Source organism: Leopardus geoffroyi, chromosome C3 (assembly GCF_018350155.1).
Source record: "Leopardus geoffroyi isolate Oge1 chromosome C3, O.geoffroyi_Oge1_pat1.0, whole genome shotgun sequence".
In the NCBI taxonomy this organism is placed as follows: Eukaryota; Metazoa; Chordata; class Mammalia; order Carnivora; family Felidae; genus Leopardus; species Leopardus geoffroyi.
The window spans coordinates 83,329,563-83,335,087 of NC_059338.1; positions in this window are offsets into that span (position 1 = coordinate 83,329,563).

Sequence of the window (5,525 nt, forward strand, 5' to 3'; positions counted from 1 at the left end):
GTTCAAGTGATCAACTTTTTTTTTCTCCTTCTCTTCCTCTTTCAGCTTCTTTTCCTTCTTAATCATTATCTGACAGTAGCAGAAGTCAAGGCAAAGAATTTCACATGGAACACTAGGTGTTCAAAGGGTACAAACTCGCAGGGATAAGATGAGTAAGTTCTGGAATCTGATGTACAAAATGGCGACTGTGATTAAGTATACTGTTCTGTATTGTATACTTGAAAATTGCTAAGGGAGTACATCTCAAATGGTCTCATCCCTCCCCCCCCCACACACACGTACATCATGTAAATGTGAGGTGATTGATGTATTTAGTAACCCTGTTGTGGTAATCATTTCTCAATATATATGCATGTTAAATCATCACATTGTATGCTTTGAACTTACACAATGTTATACCTCAATTATATCTCAATAAAGCTGGGGGACAATAAAACTCAAAAACAGTTAAAAAAAAAAAAGAAAGAAATTACATGTATTGCACAGCCTTGTGTACTTGCATCCAGGGGAACATGGTAAAATCTGATGGAAGCCAATACACTTCAGGGCGCCTGGGTGGTTGAGTCGGTTGAGTGTCCAGCTCTTGATTTCAGCTCAGGTCATGATCTCACGGCTCATGAGTTCAAACCCTGCGTCAAAGCCTGCTTGGGATTCTCTGTCTCCCTCTCTCTCTCCCTGCCCTTTTCCCTCTTGCTCTCTGTCTCCCAAAAATTAATAAACATGTTTAAAAAGACAAAGGAAACCGATACGCTTCAGGAGTTTTTTTCTCCTGCAAATCAGAAGTGTTTCAAAATCTCAGCGCAGTTCTAGGATTAAATGAGGTAATACGCTCAAATTTACTGAATGCAGTGACAAGCACTAAGAGTTATGTACCGAACGCCACCTTTCCTATGTAGGGGACACAGGAAACAGCAAAGGTGTATTGGGTAAGCGAGGCGAATTTCTGTAACAAACCACCCCAAACCACCCCTGTGCGTGATGGCTCAAACATGATAAAAGTTGATTCCTTGCTCCAGTGAGGTCTCACGTGAGTGTTCCTGATCGGTGGCCAGCTCTCCTCCACATAGCAGTGCAGGGACCTTCCTTCCTTCTCATGCTTCCGCCATGTTCTTCTGCATCAGACTGGTAGAAAGGACAAAATGTGGAGGCGTGTGTATAAATCAGGCCTGGGAATAGCATTTCTCTTGCTAGGACCCTGTCTCATGATCACACCTGACTGTAGGCCATAAGCTTCGGCAGGTATTCAGGAAGGAGAGGGAACAGGGTGTGAGGGACCAGCCAGCAATCTGGCCACCACACCAAGACGAGAAGGGGCTTAAGCCTAAGTAATCAATGTGCCTACAAGCAGCTATTGCAGACAACCTCTCTGCAACACCTGTCCATCTAGGTATGGGTGTGGCAATGGTGATGAGTAAGACCATTATCTTCCTCCCAACCCGGAAGTTCCTGAGAACTTATTAGCAGCCTGCATCCTCCCACTGCTTTATCTCCACAACCACCCACCCATTAGATTTTCTGCTTCTCCCTCTTCAAATGTGTGAAAATTCTTCCTCCTAGTATAACGACGGTCACTGCCCTTTATCCTCTGTCCCTGGATCATGGCTGCAGGTCCCTTCCCTTCCTCTAGCCAGGCTGGCTCCCACCCCACCCACCCCAACCTTGGACTCCCGTCCACCCTCCTCACCACCAAAGGGCTAGCCCTCAAATGCAAATCCCAGATGCAGTTACCACTAGCCTGCTTCAAATCCTGTTTGACTCACCAGAGATTCAGGATGAAGTCCAAACCCTTTAATTTGGCGGTGCACAGGACCTGGCCTGCCTCATCCTTCTCTAAGCTGCATCTTGTACCTAGCTGTCCAGCAACACCAAACCACTCGTGGTTTCCTGTACACTGAGCCACCAAGCTATTTCCCTCCACTAGGTCCCCTCGGGTCCTGTTGACCTACCGGCATGCCCCATCTTTAAATTCCATCTCAAGCATCCCCAATTCCCAGAAGCCTCGTGGGACCCTCAGACTGCTCCTCTGTGCTCTCAAAATACTCTGTACCTACACTTCTCCCTGAATAATCACTGTGGGGAGTTCATTTGTGTTCAATTTCATCCACCCCTCTATCCCTGAAACTCTCAGCAGGTACACAACTTTGAGAGCATTGGATGTCATTCCAAGCTTGGAGTTTAATCCTGTCCTGTCAGAGAAGTGACTGAGAATTTTTGATGAAGTGAGACAGAGGGTAGTCAATAGTTTAAGAAGAAAAATCAAAGGGGACACCCTATAGCCATTATGGGAAGAACTGACTGGGTGCAAAACAACCAGCATGGAAGGAAGTAGACACCAACGTGGAATTTGCTCTACGTCCGGGGTCTCCGAATTTGGGTCCCAGCTTGGCCAGATGTTATCAGCATAACCTTGAGCACATTGCCTCTTGGAGTCTTGTTTTATTTATGAACGAAAGGGAAATAATAAATCATTCTGGACCATCTCACCAGGTCGATGTAAGGACATTGCAAAATAATGAATGCCAATGAGCTTTATAGATTCCAATGAAATTAGGAAGGCTAGCAGTTAAAATCCAGATGACTCCAAAATGAAACACTCTCACCCTGCGCTCAATGTCAGCATCCCTCCTCTAAGTCGGATGGCTCCCAGAATTCCCCCGTATTCCCTTGTGCGATGTGAGGCTAAGATTATCCCTGCTTGCCTGTCACCTGCAAGCTGACTTCCAGTATCTGAAGGGTTGTCATGGGGGAGAAGAATGGGGTTAACTCCACAGAGTTGTGTGGTAGTTACCAGGAGGCAAATACTGGCTCAACACAAGGGGGAAAAAAAAAAACCTTTCAAACTGTCAGAGCTGTCCAAAGGCTGCTTGGGGCTGGGAGTGGAGGTGAGCTGGGAACTCCATGAGATTGCACATGAATGACCCCAGAGCCGGGTGACCACGGCATCGGACAGGTTAGGATTGGGCAGCTGCGAAGTCTCCCTTCCAATTCTAAAATTATATTGTCTCCTGCCCCCGGGTGCAACTCTATCCCTCTGAATACTGCTCAGGTTGTAATTGTCAGTTTGTGACATGGTCAGTTTAGAGGTCTACCTCTTGCGCTAGACCAGACCACCTGAATCAACTGAAAAGCAGGGGCCGGGTTCCCTTCAACCCGGAATCTTCAGTGCCTGCAACAGCTCCCGGAGCACAGAGAGTCCTCAGTAACTGGTGGCGGAATGAATGTGTGGAGGAATGAATTATTCTGAGTTCCTTGGGATGACGTTGAAACCCCACAGGGGAAACACGATGAGGTCTGAAGCTTGGGCTGGGATGAGTTCCTTCATAGCGAATCTCCGTGCATGACGATCTTGGTCTGGGTCGATACTTTCCAGCAAGGAGTCTTTCAGTTCCTCGGGGTCCTATTTTCAATATACATATTTTTTTTTAATTTTTTTTTCAACGTTTATTTATTTTTGGGACAGAGAGAGACAGAGCATGAACGGGGAAGGGGCAGAGAGAGAGGGAGACACAGAATCGGAAACAGGCTCCAGGCTCTGAGCCATCAGCCCAGAGCCCGACGCGGGGCTCGAACTCACGGACCGCGAGATCGTGACCTGGCTGAAGTCGGACGCTTAACCGACTGTGCCACCCAGGCGCCCCTCAATATACATATTTTTAAAAAACTACTAAAAGTCAAGCATTTGGTCAGGTTACAGAACGCCCAGGTTTCAAAAACACCCAGTTTTTCTGCATTTAATGGCATTTATCAACTTGTCGTGGTCACTTTTATCACGCTTTGGAACTTTGCACGTATCACCTCATTTAATCTGTACATGAAACATGCGTGGGAGTCATGCTGTCTCTAGCTTACAGACAAGAAGACTGAGGCTCAGAGACGTTTCATGACCTGCTCACCGAGGAAAGTTTATTGTGTCAGAGGCAGAATTTCAATCTAGTTCTGCCTGACCTGTTAGCCCATTCTCTCCCCGTGTAACATGGGGCTTCATTTCAGAGGAGGTTCCTCTGGTGTGTGCCTGTATCACTGAGATGCTTGAAGTGGGGGTCTTCCCTTTCTGAGGACAATGCACATAGGGTGGTATGACCACTCCAACAACCCCAGGTTTAATGAGAAGACAGATACACTACGCACTAAAGTATACCTGACCTCGTAGGCTCCCCAACCTCAGAAAGCAGCCCCTCCTCCAGCAGAATCTCCCTCTTCCTCTCAGATGATATTACATAGAACATCAGGAAGTCTCCCAGACCCTCTATTTTAGACCTTATATTTTTCTTGTGTTGACAACTTAATACATGTCCACTCTTCCTTTTATGGGGAAAGATAAGACTCTGATGGTAATCAGAGCACCAGGGTAGGAAATGCCACATTCCTCCGTGTAAATATTTGACTAAGCTTTCTTCAAGCCATGCATCATTGTACTGAGCCCCCAGAAAAGCTTCAGGTCCACAGATCTGCAGGTGAGATACCTTGGCAATGAATTATGAGAGGGCTTGTTTAAAAACCAAGGGCAGAGCAGTGTATTCCAGGGGGACTCTGCTCTATGTGACCAAAAACTGTTCTGGGAAAGCCAGGAATAGAGCCAGGTCTCAACTGGGATGGGGTTCTCTCCTGTAGTCAATTAATACCTGAGAAAGGGGACCTGTTCAGATGGCTTTGGAAAAAGAAATGACTCCAACAATGTAGCTGATGTTCATGTCTTTTTATAAAGTGAAAAATCAGGAGTATCTGACAGTAAGTTAGGAATTACTTATTGATCCATCAATGCAACGGGCAATCATAAAAGTATTGGTAATAATAGCTAACATTCATTGATTGCTGGCAATGTGCCAGTAGCCACTCTACGTTCTTCTCATGTAATCCCCTATTTTCATCTTTACAACATTCTCTTAAGGTCTCTCAAGGTATTTATCAACTCATTTTACAACTGAGAAACTGAGGCAGGGAAAGGTTGAGCAATTTGGCCAGGGTTACACAGTAAGCAAGTGAGTAAAGGAGCAGAAAACTAGGCAGCAAGTAGAAACGATCTTATAAATGAGTATTTGTTGGCTAAAAAAAAATGTTTGTGATATTAAAGGGGAAAATGCAGATTTTGAACTTGTGTGATTCCTATTATTGTTGTTGTTGTTAAAAGAAATGGAGCACCACCTCACGCCCATGGTGAGTGTCTACTAGTAAGCACACCCATACACACATACAAACTAAAACACAGAAAATAAAAAGTGATGGTGAAGATGTAGAGAATTTGGAACTGTTGGTGAGAGTGCAAGGTAATGCAGCTGCTGTAAAAAAACAGTATAGGAGTTCCTTAAATATATAAAAATAGAATGACCATATTATCTAACAGTTCTACTTCTGAGTATATACCCAAAAGAATTGAAAGCAATATATCAAACAGATACTTGTAAACGCCTATATTCACAGCAGTATCATTCATGATAGCTGAAAGGTAGAAGTAACCCATGTCTCCATCAAAGGATGAATGTGACGTATACATACGAAAGAATATTATTTGGCCTTAAAAAGGGAAG